At 42.0% G+C, this 15,249-nt stretch overlaps 1 long non-coding RNA gene across 2 annotated transcripts in view; it reads right to left on the bottom strand.

Moving 5' to 3' along the window:
* Positions 1-2,812: 2,812 nt before the first annotated feature.
* LOC143677289 (uncharacterized) overlaps positions 2,813-15,249 on the bottom strand; it is a 79,008-nt gene continuing 66,571 nt past the window's right edge. For both annotated transcript variants that reach the window (XR_013172492.1, XR_013172493.1), the window contains one exon: positions 2,813-2,906. This is a non-coding gene — a long non-coding RNA (uncharacterized LOC143677289). The remainder of the gene's footprint in view (positions 2,907-15,249) is intronic.

Raw genomic sequence — 15,249 nt, 5'->3', positions numbered from 1 at the left:
CTGGGGGTCCCCTCTGATAACCAGACAGCAGAATTGTGTCCCCTGGGATCCCAGGGCTCATGTCCCAGCCTGGGCAGAAACTAACTGGCACACCTTTTCGTCTCTGTACTATGGAGAAGTTATCTGCCTCCCTAAGTGTCAGACCCCTGGTTTTATAGGGAGAATAAAAATACTACCATGGAAGGCTGTTGTGAACATCAGAAAGTCCACATAAAGCGAAGGGCATCGAGTAACTACAGTAGGGGCTTGATGCGAAAGCTCCATCAAGGACCTGACATCTGTGCCCCTCTCTCTAGAGCATTACCCGCCCCTTCCCCTCAAAGGACTCCCCTCATCCATCCCCCTCCCTCCTCAAGAAAGCTCTTTATAATATGCTTTGAAGTCCTACTTCGCGCCATGATTCCTCCCTTATCATCGAGCCTCCCTTCTTCCCCCTGCCTTCCCCACCTCCACCTTCCATCCTCAAGACAGCAAAAACAGCGTGTAAGCTGTGGTGAGGAGGGACAGCTTATTTTGCCATTACTTTATTAGAGCAGTGGTTAAAAAATTCTAATAATGCATGGAAATTTAAGTTTTGCAGTAAATTTCTGAGCTACATGAGCTGATATGATCTTCCCTACCTTGTGATATACCCTATTAATATTACCATGATCGGATTCAACATGTACCTAACAGACTTGGCAAAGTGGAAATGAACATAGAGATGCTTGAGGGTACTGAGGCAGATTCGACAACCTGGCGGAAGCCATAGTACCAGAAAGAGGAAAAGCCAGAATGGAAATCCACATCTCTTGCCCTCCGGACTCTACACATTTTGAAGGTGATGCTTGCCTCATTGGAAGGAAGGGTGGAAATCTGGCATAGGAGATCACATAACATGGAGTGAGAACTTTAGCTCTTCGCCTCTGCATCCATGGGCCACTGGACCTAAAGCAGCATGAAAAAGTCACGCCACCTCTGTCCAGGTCTGCCCAAAACAGAAGTCATTTTGAGGACCCAAATCTGCCACTTTAATGATGAAGCAATAATCCCTGGGCATGCAGAACCTCTCCTGAGAGATGCTTTCGTGATGATCCTAGATGCATATTTGAAAGCGGTTTTTCGGCATTTGTAAACTTTCTTTCTTTCTCAGACTCACAGCAACTGCACAAGATTACTTCAGAAGAAAAGTAACTCTTTGTTCATTGTAAATTCAGGGAGACCGTAGGGAAATGTCATATGGTTCACAGGTAGACAGACCTCAAACCTGAGGCTGACCAGAAGCTGAGCAAGAGTTTCCCTTTTTTTCCCAAGAAAAAGACAATAAAATTGAGTGTAAAAGTTATAAAACACCGATCCTGTATTCTGGGAAGCGAGAGAGGCTTGTGGTTGAAGTCATGAGTTCTGGGAGCAGCAGAACTTGCTTTGAATCCAGGCCTCCATCACAAAATCTGTGGTCTTGAGTTGGTTCCTTAGCTTCTTTATGCCCAAGTTTTCAGGTCTGGGTGTTGAAACGAATAAAAAGTACAACAGAAGTGTTGCGACAATGTAGAAGGCAACTAGAGAGGAATTAGTATAGGATATTCCATGAAAGGTCTGTGAAAGTGCGGTTTAAATTCTCTAAATTTTGGCGACAATTTTGTTTCTCAATGTTATAATTTTATGATCATCTAATTAAGCAAACAGGTTCATGACAAGCCACGCTAAGGTGCTAATTCAATTCCCGCCTGTGATTTTTTTTCAAGCTTGTTTACCTGTGAAGCCATGTGTAACTAAAGAAAATTCCCACAGCAAGATTGGGGCGGGGCACGGCAGGGCGGGGGAAAGAGTCTTCAGTGCAGTTTTTCTCTAAGCTTGAGCCCAAAAATCTCCAAGCCCCCAAGGTTTAATTATCGTGTGCAGCCTACTGGCGAAGTGGGGGGGTGGGGTAGTTACAGCTTGACAGATTCCCACTAAACCACCCACACTGGAAGAGGAGAAACTCGCAGTCTTATCTGCTGAACCGGGGACCAGGAGGGTGCAAAGAGTACATTTTGGAGATGTTATGAACAAATTCTGCTTGTTTGAAAGAATTTAACTTTCTCCTCACCCCCTTCTGACGGAGAAAGAACAGAAATTGTTGTGCTTATTTTAGCACAATGTGAGCTAGAGACCCCTTCCCAACCTAGCAATTGGTTTTTGTTTTGTGACCAGTTATTGCCACAAAAGGGGGACCCACCCCCAACCCAAGTATTCAATTAACCCTATGTGTGACAGGCAGAGGATTAAAGGTTGGCTCAGGCCCCATTCACAAGATTCCGAGGGGGGCTTTTTTTAAAGGATTCTTCCTAACAAAGGTTGCCAAACTAAGTAGTGCTTTTTTGTTGTTGTTGCTTGGCCCTGGCCTATTGTTACCCAGAAAGCTACCTTTTCCACTTAATTGGGGCTTTAGAATTCTGTATCTATTGTATTTGTATATAAGAAACTGCTCTGCCAAGGATCCATGTAAGTTTATGAATATAAGCATTGATGCATTTGGTGATTCCAAGTGTGTTTAGCTTTCTTTGTATTTGTGGCCATTCAAGTAAGTTACGGTAATAAAAAATAATAACCATAAAATAATAACCAGGACAAAAATTTGTTCCCATATATGGAGCTCCTATTATGTGCCAGGCACTGTAATAGATGCTTTCTACATTTCGTTTCCAGCTTCACCATTAACTCTGTGTTTTCCAGATGAGAACTCAGAGGCCAGGAGGAAATTGGAATTAAGTCCACGCCACACCACCAGCTGAGGCCAACTGCTAGTGCTTTTCCATCTCCCCATGCCACAACATGACCATTTATACGTACATATAAATAAGTCAACATTTATTTATAACTCTTCTCATTTCTTGCTTTTAGCTCCCCAACTAGATGGTAGACTCTTTCAATCTGGACATAAACTCCTAAAAAACAAGAAATTGAGATTAATACCTCTTTGCATACGTGGCTGAAAATTGCAAATCCCTGCAGGGAACAGGTAGGAAATAGAAAGTGTGAATTGTTCCTACTGTAAAACAATAAGAAGTAGTGAAGTAGCAAAATAGGGAGGTCTGAGGAAAATGGGGGAGGATGCACTTCTCAAAGACACTTGTATGCACATGTATTTTTTTTTATCTATGTGTTAATCACTGAGCTAGCCTCAGAATAGGCCTAGCTAGTTTTATTTGGATTTGATGACTGGACCGTGCAGTGGGAAATGTCTGACCTCTCTTGATGGTTAGCTCAGTTAGTTTCATGCACCAAGCAAAAGTCACAAACTCATGGCCCTCAAACCTAATTCTTTCCACAGATCTAGTGTTTGTTTGGCCTGCAAAGGATATTAAGAGCCAGGGAACTCTACCTATAATTTTGGAATCCTGACTTCTTTTGAAACTCTAGAATATGTGACATCATGGGCCCCACGTTTCCCCCCTGGTAATAATCAGCAGTCCCCCTGTTGCACTGCACCTACCCCTTTCACTCATTTGTGGTGCCTTCCTGGCCTGCATGGCTATTTGAATTTGTCACCTCTATGCCCTTGGTACTTGGTTTCCAAGGGACCACTTGTTCAAGTCTGGGTTTATAGGAGCCCTCACCCTAGTCTGGCATTGCACTATTTTCATCATTAAATCACCTTTATTTATTTATCTATTCATCTATGGATCTATCTATCCATATATACATAATTCACAAACCGAGGGTAGAAGATGGAGTTCATTTCCACAATTAAGACACTGTGACCCAAAGTCATCAAAATATTCATTATACAAATTCTATGTTAAATAAATAAATAAATAGATCCAACCATGAGGGGGAAAAGAAGAGTCTGATCTCCTTTTACTTGTTGACATGTAGAAAACGGACATTAGACGCTTAAAGTACAATACAAAAAGGTGGTAACTAGTATCTTTAAGTAAACAGTGCCTTTTGCCATACATTTAAGTGAAACTGAGAAAAAAAAGAAAGTTGTCTGTTCCTATAGATCCCATCTGGCTTATCCATAAATGTTTCCCCCACATATGGCCTTGGTCATATTTCAAGGGTACATCAAGCATCTGTCCAGGATGGGGGTGGGGCTGGCAACCCCTTTCCTTCCCTGTGTCCCTCTTAAAGACTAGCACAGTGTCTGTGGTATGAAGGGCTTGGCACGTGTTGGCTATTAATCAGGTAGTTGAAGAATTTAATTGAATAATGTTTTTTTTTCATCATTTTATAAAGAGGCATATTCATGCCATGGCAGAAATACCTCAAATAATGGAATTTAGCCCTTTAGCAATCTCATCTATTAGACAAATGGCCCAAAAACACAAAACAAGAAAACACCAAACAGGCAAAACCTCTTTGCAGCAGTTGAAGTTGAAACTACAAAATCCCAGTTTTAACTGTCAAGTTATTGGCTTAGTTTTGAACCCTCTAGTCCCTTACTCTTTTTTTGTTTGTTTGTTTTGCACAAGCAGGCACCAGGAATCGAACCTAGGTCTCTTGCATGGCAGGTGAGAACTCTGCCTACTGAGCCACCATGATCCGCCCTAACCCGTTACTGTTAATCTGCATATATGGTGGTTCTTAATTTACATACATAGCTCTCTCTATCTAGCTCCGGTACTCATAATCCTAGTTCTCGCCAGATGAGAATAGAACTATTCACACTGAGAAACATTGCTATTATTAAGAAATTAATTAAATATGAAAGAAATAACTGACAACCTGGGATGGGAAAAAAAACAATTAAAAAAAAAAGCAGGCATAAACCAAAACATTAAAAACCACCAGAAACTACCATGAAACTCAAAAGACATAGTACTCTAGAATTATTTAAAATAACAGAAAACAACCCTTCAGAACCCTGAAAATAGCGCTGTATTACATTATAATTTATGTTCAGTTCACTCTTCTTAAGAAGAAAATTATACAATACATTTTAAAGGATCTTTATATAAAATGATCAACTTTTTTAAAAAGTTAAGCTGCTTTAAAAACAAATGTCCATGCAAAAAAAAAAAAATTTTAAATAAGTGTCCAACTTCCTGGACAGCTGGCATTTCTATGTTAACTTGTTACTTCCTGACACTCTCAGCTATCTGCACCATTTTCATCCTTAAATCACTTTTATCTATAAAGCTATGAAAAAATTATGGCTACAGAAGCCAGGCCTTCAACATCTCATAGTCCTTTGCCCTGATCTTAGATAGGAAGTCTCTGTGATCCCTCTGCTCAGTGAACACACCATTTCAGCTGTGAGTTTGGACTCTGATTTACACACTTTATCTGTTTTAACCCTTTATTTTCTTCCACATTCCTCTCACTTTACTTATAGTAAGTCTTACCCTGCTACCCAGGAGCAAAATAAGAGTTTTTTTACACATTGAATCAGGATATAAAGTGCATCACTTTAAAAACAATGGTGAAACACCCATTTCGTATGTACACACTTACACAAAGCAACAGATGGAACTCTGCCTCTACACACCTCATGTAATTTTATCGATGATAATTCCCGTGGACTAGAGGGCATGTTTTGAGAGCAGCCCTGGGATGGTTCATTTCTTCTTTTATATTATCTTGTGACATGCTGCACTCACAACCTCATTCTCTTGTCCCACTAATCTGTGCTACTGGTAAAAAGTAGGAGGTGAAGGAGGTGAGAGGGAGAGAAGCAAAAATAGAGAGTAGAAGAACATGGAACAATGAATCAAGTTAAGTCAACAAGCACAATTTACAAGGCCCTGTACTCCATGCCATGGGGGAATATAATATAATCCAAGCAAGTGCATGGTTTGGACAGTAGCTTGGTTAGAGAGACAGTGATGTGTGCATGTCATGGGAAGCTCAGGAAAGGTTGGAATAAATCTTGATTGAGAAGAAAAAGGGTCACGAGGCAGGTTTCCTGGAGGAGGCGTCATTTAAGAAAGGCCTGAATGATAGAGTTGGAGGATTGGGGTTACTCTAGATGAAAGAAAAGACAAGCCAAAGTAAGAAAGTAGGGAGGGGACAAAGTAGAATCTGGCAGCAGGAATCATTGACTGAGATTGGGGCTTAGGGTAAATTTAGGATGTAATCCAATCTCAAACAGAAATGGCCCTTTCCCACAGATGGACTTGCATCAGCATCATCTTCTCAGGACCTCTGTCTGGTCGCACTTTAGGGTACACACTACATGGTTTTCTCATTTTTACCAAGCCCTGATGTTGACTCCATGGGTGGAACTGGTATTGGAACAGATGAGGAAATCAAGAAGCCAAGTCAATTCATTACTCTCTCAAAGCCACGGAGTCTAAGTAATGCAGAACCAAAGCTTGGAACATCTTCCCCCGGCCCCATACTTTTGCCCCCATACTTTGTAGTACTAAACATAATGGATTACTGATTTTCTGGTGCTTTAAGGAAATAAAGCACTGAAAACAAAAAAATGTGTTAACCCAGGCTGCAGTGGTTGGGTGCACCATTGGGCACAACATGGGGTACACATTTCTCTAGGGCAAGGGTGGGGGTAGCAAAAATATCTGGCTTCACAGACTATGTGGTCTCTTTTACAACTGCTCAACCCTGCTTGCTTCTGTAGCACGAAAGCTGCCATAGACAGCATGTAAACAAATGGGCATCAGTGTGCCAATAAAACATCAGTGACACAAATACACAAATTTAGGCAGCAGGTAGATTTGGCCTGTGGGCTGTAGTTTGCTGACCTCGGCCCCAAGTTCTGTTTTCCCAGAATATAGAGTTTTAAGTTGGAGCATGGACAGAGGAAAAGCCTGGGTTTCACCTTGGGAAAGAAACTCGGTGTCAGAAAAGATTCTATAGAGGTTTCCTAGGGTTCATAATATTCTCCTGCCCAAATTTGAGACAACCTGATTGTGCAATACTGGGTTCAGAAATGGTTCAGAAATGTTGCTAGCTATTGCAATTGCAAAGATGGATGAGGAGCATGCATTCTAGAAGAGGAGAGAACTGTGGTGACAGAATGTGTAAGAAGTACACAAAGATCCTTGCCTGAGGGAGGCGTGCGAGCTGTGGTAAACTAGAGGCAGGATATTGATACCAGGCTGAATCACAATCAAAAGAATCTTTGTTTGGAAAATGATAATGGTTGATTAAGTGTTGGGGAACATGCCAGTTTGAATCTGTTGTGTACACCAGAAAAGCCAAGTTCTTTAATCCTCATCCAGGACTGCCAGGTAGGATCTTTTTGTTTGTTTTCATGGAGATGTGATCCACCCAATTTTGTGGGTGGTAACTTTTGATTAGATGGTTTCACGGAGTTGTGTCTCCACCTATTCAAGGTGGGGTTGCTTACTGGAGCCCTTTAAGAGGGAACCATTTTGGAGAAAGCTTTAGACCCACCAGATCCAACAGAATCCCCAGAGCAGAGACCTTTGGAGCAGAAGGTAAACATCTCCATATGAAATGAGGAGAGAAGGCTAGCAGACACGGCCATGTGCCTTTCCAGCTGAGATAGAAACCCTGATCATGGGCTTTCTTGAACCAAGGTATCTTTCCCTGGATGTCTTAATTTGGACATTTTCATAGCCTTTCCTTAATTTGGACATTTTCAAGCTGTAAACCATAAACTTGCAACTTAATAAATGTCTCTTTTTAAAAGCGTTCTGTTTCAGGTACATCACATTCTGGCAGCTTGTAAACTAGAACAGGGAGCCTGAATAGGAGTAAGCTAATAAAGGAGGGGAACAGGCTTGCCGGCAGGAAAGAACTGTGTGAGAACAGACAGAGGGAGAGAACTGCAATGTACATGCATCTCTTTCTTATTTACAATGTGAACTTTCAGGCAAGGAATGGCAAGAATGAGGCTTTCCAGGAAAGTCAAGTACAAGCCAAAGAGGGCTATAAATGCCAGGCAAAGGAGCTTTTATATCTTAGAAGTAAAGGCCTCTGTAATGCTTCACCCCTGTGCCTGTTGCTTACCACCCAACTCTGAATTTCAAAGCTGCATTGCTTGTGATCCCCTTAGGAGGGACTCCCCATTGGTGCTTGGGCTGGGGCCCAGCTTCTCTATGAAGAGTGCATAAAAGGATCACTTCTAAAATCCCTGAGGGCTGTTCCTGGAGAGATCTTCTCTGCTGATATAATCATAGTATTAACTCTATTTGGAAGCCATGGCCAGGGCCTGGGTGCCTACCAGACCCAGATCTGTATGCTCTAATGCTCTGATGCCCTGTGCCAGGCTGATTGAAGAAACTTGACCCTAACTACTGAGGGCTATGCCAAAAGGGCAGCTCGGGTTCCTCATCCTTTGACCCAGGGCTTCTCTAGCTACAATATTCATACAAATCACATAGGGATTGCACTAAAATATGAGTTCTGATTCAGTAAATCTGAGGGGTAGAAAATGAGCGTCTGCATTTCCAACAAGCTCCCAGCTGGTGCAGGTGCTGCTGGTCCAAGGACCAGACTTGCGTGTAAGGCAACAGATGAGAACAAAGCTTTCCAACAGTAGCTCCTGACTACAGGGTTGCTGGGGCAGGGGTTCCCACAGCCCCCGAGGGGCCACCCCCCACCATGGGCAGGCTTCTGAGTGTGCCCTGCAAACACTGTTATTTAATCTGTGTGTCAAAAAAGTCGGAAATTACTTAGGTCTATAAGGCACTTCAGGCTAAGTGGGAGACCTGGGAAGTGGAAAATGGGGGAGATGAAGAGACAAGAACATTTGGATGAGAAGGGTGTCATTAGAGGGGAAAAAATGCTCTTGAGAGCTGGAGAGCCCAGATGAGGGCAACTGAAAGACAGGAAGAGGAAGGAGGCGCTACCTGGGAGAAGACAGAGGTGAAAATAGAAAAGCACATGCCAGGGTTTCAATTCCTACTCCATTGGATTTGCCTACCTCGTCTCTTTCTATATTTATTAAGGTGTACACCTTCCTCCTAGGTCATAACTTTTGTTACACTGCACAGACTTATATTTTTCATTTCTATCTTACACTGTTCTGCAACCAAACTATGTATTTGTCTATCAAGTCTCGGCTTGTGCAGAAAGTACAGTCTGAGATGTTGTTCTCATCTTTTACAGCCTGATAAACTCCTATGCATCCTTCAAAATCCATCTAAAATATATACACTATTTCCTAATCATCTCCTTCAGGCAAAATTAGTGGTCTCTTCTACGCTCTTGTCTCAATTCTGTGGTGGATTCCTCACTTTGCAGTGTGGGTAGATTATAGGGCTTCCAGATTCCCAACACATGGAAACCTTTGGGTTTCAGGAAGGAGATATTGGAATTCCCGGGGATTCCAGAATATTTCTAAAATGATATATTATGCTGCTTTTTCCATAGCATTTTTTCATGTATTTTAAAGTAATGAGTCACTAAAATCACATGCATCATTTTTCTGTGATAGGTTTGTCTTAAGTTTAAGATGTTTTCTGTAAAAATATGTATCATATATATGCATGACTTATTATTATTAACCAATATACTGTGACAAGATTATATATTTCAAAAACAAGTAAAAATTACCTGTGCCTATTGTAGACATTTGGTAATTAAAAACATTGATAGAAAGTTACAAATCACTTTAAATGAAAGATACAATCATAAATATTTAATAATTAAGATTTTCATTCCTAAAATGAAATTTTAAAGCTATCAAAGCATTAATTGGCCTATTCAATCATCTTGATCTTAATTTCATGACAGATATTCCAGACATAGAAAAACCGATTTCGTTTCACCTTAACGTTAGTCAAACTGCTATGAGTGCATCCATAAAGTATCTTCTAGTTAGCCATTGCACTAATGTTCCTTCATGTAAGCTCATTTCCTTTTTCATTGATGAAATATTTTTTCTGCTTGCCCTGATTTTGGTTTTGCTGTGGAAGCCAATATCCCTTTTGCAGATTCAAAATTTAGTTTTATGTTGTTTCTAATTTCACGATGAAGCCTTCCACGACATTTACATCGTCTCTTTACATTTCTTCTTTTAAGGTATTTACCAAGATCTGCAGCCTGTGCTGAATACTCAAACACCGAGAAACATCAGCACCAGCAAAGTGTCGGATTCATCTTTAATTCTCCTGCCACAACATAACACACGGCATATAGTGCCTTAGTATATAAATAATGTGTTGTACTTTCTTTCTGTGGCCTGCGCACATATATTTGCTTTGCAAACCAGAAAGTGGTCTTTGGACATTCGATGTTGCAACTGTGCAAAATGTAAGGGCTAAATAATGAATGCTGGTGAGTCCAGAGCAGGAAGAGATTTCATTACAGCCTAGAGGATGGTTGCGGTAACTTTCCAAGCAGCATAGAATCGCAGACCAACTTGAAGGATTAGAGAGCTGAAGAGGAGGAGAGGGGACTTTGCGGATGAATACACTTGGTGGGAGTGGAGCTGATGGAAGAAGGACCCAGGCAAGCAGTTCCTCAGGTAAAGCACTCCCACCTCAGCGCTGTAATTTCAGCACCCACCAAAACTGTCACTTGTTTCTAACATACAAGCTGGGCCCTCAGGGGCTCCCCCTTCACTTGCTGACCCCATCCTCAGGGCCCAGGGCTGGTGGACCCACTCCTTGGAAGGCTGACTAAGCATTTCTCTTCAGGTCTTGATATTTAAACATTACTTTTCACTGACTCATTAACTCAGGTGGACGCTCTTCTTTGTAAGAGGTCATCTCCTCTCCCTTCCCCCTCCTGAGTGCCCTCGGGGCATTTAGCTGTTTGTTTACTGGCCATTAACTGAGGGGGTAGGAGAAGGTCTGAGGAACTTAGATTTGAAAGGTAAGGAGAGATAATAGCCGCTTCCAGTCTGAAGACCAATTAGAAAACAAGCTAGAGCACCTCTGCAATTACAAAACATTGCTGTCTGGCCTGCCAATGAGGGGCAATAGCCTTCTAATTATTCTGGCAGCATAAATTCCATTCCTCCATTGCGGCTCACATACCACAAATACTTCAGAGCCTGTGGAAACTCTCTGGGGGAATTTCTCCATTCAGCTGGAGTGCCATGGAGCAGCTACCTCCCACTGCTTCACTGCGGCCACCCCAGTCCGAGGCACCCTCATTTCTTGTCTGGACCCCTGTAATAACCATCTAACTTGTCTTCTTCCTTCCATTCTTACCCCCATGTAACCCAATCTTCCAGAGAAGTCAGTAAGATCATTTTTAAAGCATGACTCAGACTGTGTCACTCCTCAGCTGGGAAATTTTCCAGCAGCTTTCCAGCACACTTTTAATAAAAAACAAATTCCTTTCTTGGACCCCTGCTTCTCTTCCTGGTCTCAGTGTCCACCGTAGCACCCTGTACTCTTTCATTTAGCCTTGGCTACACTGGCTGGCCTGCTCCTCAGTTAAGCCCTGCACAGTCTACCTCAGGACCTTTGCATAACTCTTCTCTCTGCTTGGGATGCTCTGACTCCTAATGCTTATCATTCACTGCTCAGCCTATAAGTTCACCATCTAAATGGCTTTTCCTGATGGCTTACCGCAAAATCAATGCTCTGCAGTCTCTATTCAAGTCCTCCATTTTAATCCCCCGTTTGGCATTTATCAGTCTCTGATACTTCTCATTTTCATTTCTTTATTTCTTTGTCTAATTTATTGTCCAACCTCCTCTGCCTAGCACATAAGCTCCTTTACAGCATGCTCATTTTTTGACTGCCTGTCCTACATACTTAGAACAATGCACGGCACATAGCGGGTGCACTATAAAGAGTTATGAAATGAAAACTTAGAGGCAGAAGCAACACCAGTTACTCTTTCCTATTGCATGTCCTACAAAGTGAAAGCATGTACTTTAAATATATTCTTCACCTTTAATAAAATTTAGAAAACTTCACTTTTGCTGCCGCTCTTAAGCAACCTTTCTTTGATGTACTTTATCTGTCATGCCTCAGTGGGTCTTCTCTGCCTTTAAAACTTCAGTCTCCATGGTTACAGAAGTAACCTCAGCTAGAATCTGTCTCTCATATTTATCCATTCCTTGAAGCCATACACGCAAAGCTAATCCCTCTTATATCAAGATATGGGAAAATAGAGACCTTAGGCAAATAATTTCTCTGAGAAGCTAAAAGCTAGAATCAGAGGAGCTGGAATCTTGCCTTAACCCTGCTGCCAAAAGGCTGTGCGACCATAGAAAATCACTTCACTTTTCTAGGTGTCAATTTCTTCATCTATAAAAATGAAGGAATTGGTCATAGGGGAATGACTCAAAGAAGTTAGGTAAATGAACCCATGCATGCATGCTAGGGGATGCAGTGCAATCACTTAAGATCTTTTAGAGAAAATCTGAATGACAAAGGAAAATGATTAAAGTAAACATTGCGACTTTAAATTCTAAATATGCTTCAAATTATATAGAAAACTTTAACTTATTCAGGAAAAATATTGACTGATCAGAGAAATTAACTGTACATTGGAAGATTTGTCATGGTTTTATTTTCATCTTTCACCGTTCTTTATTCTCCAAGTCAATATCACTAACTATATAGTGTGTTTGCAGTCCAGAAAAAAATAAATAAACCAAAAATGAGAGAAATTGACCAGACAGCTTCCAAGCTCCTTTCCTTCCCTGGCAGCCTATGGTTGCAAGTTCCTCAAATCATGTAGAAGATCAGTGTAATTGCAGCTTTCTCTGCATGCACTGCTGGAACTTCTTGTTGTGGGGTTGTTGCCCTGAACAGGGGGTTAGGGGATGCAACAATCCCCAACCCAGGCTTGGCCTGTTAAAATGCTGTAATTCCTTAACCCCCAGGGTTGCATTTAGAGATGGGCTTGGGAAGCCAAATGAAGCCACAAAGGACTCTGGGTACTCTTTGATCATTGGGATTACTAATTAGAACTGGCAGAGGCCCCATATCTGTCACCACTTGGGGAGTGTTTGCTTTAGAATAAAATCAATTTAGAAGAAAGCGTACCTGAGAGAGAAAAGAAAAGACACCGGTTTTATTTGACTTAATTGAACCCCTGGATCCAGCTGAACCTGAAGCAAAAATATATTTTGAACCTCCCGGTCATTTGACCCAATAAGTTTCCTTTCTTGATTAAATACCTTGAGGTGGATTTCTATCACAACCCAAAGACTTCTAATAAACCCTACATGTCATATGTACTGTACTAACTTTGCCTTTAAATTGACCCCCACTCAAACGATAGCAAGTTAGCACCAGAAAGACCATTTTTCCTCCAATTTGGAGCACTTTGCTCTTGCCATGCAGTTAATTAGGGCAGAGCTGTGTATGCATCCCGGTCCCAGATTGACAGCCCAGCCCACTTCCTCTCCCAAGCGGCTTCTGACTTTGATTCTGGGACAAAGTCAGGGCCTGAAAAAACTCTCTGGGTACCCTCTTCGAGTCATGATTGCAATGGGCTATAACCTGAGAGCAAATGAATGCTTAAATTAATATTTCAAAAATTCAGCTTATTTTCAAGGAGTGCCTAGCCAGCACTGCCTGTCCTAGAACTGAACTTTTAGCTGCAATTCTTTAGCCTTCACCCCAACAAGTTTAGTGCAGGCAAGAGCTGGGCAGAGCCAGACAGGCAGTGATGGGCAATAGCTCATAAGCAGGTAAGGCCTGGAAGATATTGGAGCCTTCACCTGGGGGGTGACGCTACCTACCTTCAGTCGGCTTGACTTACATCTCAACCTGCTGACCTGTATTGTAGCCTGTTAAATACCCACACTCTTTAAAACTGAGCTTTGGGCTTCTGCTTAGGTTTCCCATATTTGTTTTTGTTGCTGCTGTTCTCCACCGGGTTTTATGGTCCTTTTTGTGAATTGTGAAATTCTTAGAAGCTCCTGGTCTTTCCCAGTGGTTAGATGTTCTCTCTCTTTCTACCTGCAGTTGGACAAGATTTCCCCTATAGCCTGTGCTACACTCTGGGTTTACCAAGATGCTGAATCCATAGTCTCTGAGCTCAAGGAGCACTGATTAGTGTAATCAGGGACATTGCAATACAATATCATTTAACAGAAATAACACAGGGTGCTTTCAGGGCAAGAAGAGAAATTCTTAAGTGAGCCTATGGTGGAAAGATGGAAGAGGCTTTCTGGAGGAAGCAACAGCTAAAATTAATCTTTAAAAAAAAATAGAGGTTGCACAGGTTAGTGGAGGAGTGTTTTAAGCAGAGTCCAACACACACAGTCAGGAAAAATGAGAAACATCATGGAGTATGCTGAGAAAAACAAGCAATGAACATCACTAAAGCACGAAGAAGGGAGTCATTGGAAATAAGGCCAGAAGCGAATACAAGAGGAAGAGAATAGAGATAAGTTATGCTGATATCAATTTTGTAGGTCCTAGGAAGGAGCTTGAAAGTAACCCTAAAGCTAATGTGGAAACACTATGGGGATTTAATTAAGAAAGCAACATAGTCATATTTGCCTTTCAAAAAGTTCAGTTAGGCATGCAATGTGGAGGAATCTGCTAGACATTGAAACTCAAACATATGCCTTGTTGTGAGCTTTGCCATACAAGGAGACTTCATAATGCCAGACGCTATCCAGTGGATCAGACATCTTGGAGGTGGATCCCAATTTGGATATGGCTCAAGGTCATCATACCCATTTGGCCGGCATGACCGGACTTCATTCAGATTGTTCCAAAAACCTCCCATCCCCAAACCCAGGGCTTGTCTTCCACCTACGCTGCCTAGTTCCGATCTATCACTCAGATCCCCACATAACCCAAAGAGAAGGCAACCGAGGCTGTGGCATCTACTGAAAAGCCATGCGCAGCCTCATCGTTGTTCATGTCTTAACTGATTTAATCACCATAAAACCAAACATCATTCTGCTCATTTCACAAATGATGGAAGAGATGCTCGGGCGAGGTCGACTTCCCTGAGGTTGTAACCTAAATCTCAAGCTCTTCCTAAGTTTACACTCATATTTTATTTTCTGTTCCTCCTATTCCAAAGCACTGTGAGTTAATGGGCAACATTTAGGTGTGCCAAACACAAGGCACTGTGCCGAGGGCTCAGCGACCAAAGGTAAAGAGGACATAATTCTATCCCCTCCCTGCCCCGAGGAGTTTAACCTGTCACAGTAAATAATTACCCACATTTTTTTCAATGAAGAACTGAAATGCTAAGGGGTCGTGTAATCTTCCCCACACCCACAGCCCCCACCTGACCTTAGATTGGGTTCTGAATTGAACTCAGCACTGCAGACCCCTGGCATCTTCCACGGCCACCATCCCAGGATTAATCCAAAGGCACCATGAGAAATCACCTGCTAGTGACAGGCTAATCACAGCCTGATCTGCTTCTGCCATATCTGAGTCGGATCTGGAATTTCTTATCAGCCAAATTCTCTTT

Source organism: Tamandua tetradactyla, chromosome 3 (genome assembly GCF_023851605.1).
Source record: "Tamandua tetradactyla isolate mTamTet1 chromosome 3, mTamTet1.pri, whole genome shotgun sequence".
NCBI lineage: Eukaryota > Metazoa > Chordata > Mammalia > Pilosa > Myrmecophagidae > Tamandua > Tamandua tetradactyla.
The sequence above is the reverse complement of the archived record's forward strand: the minus strand, read 5'-3'. Positions and strand labels throughout refer to the sequence as shown.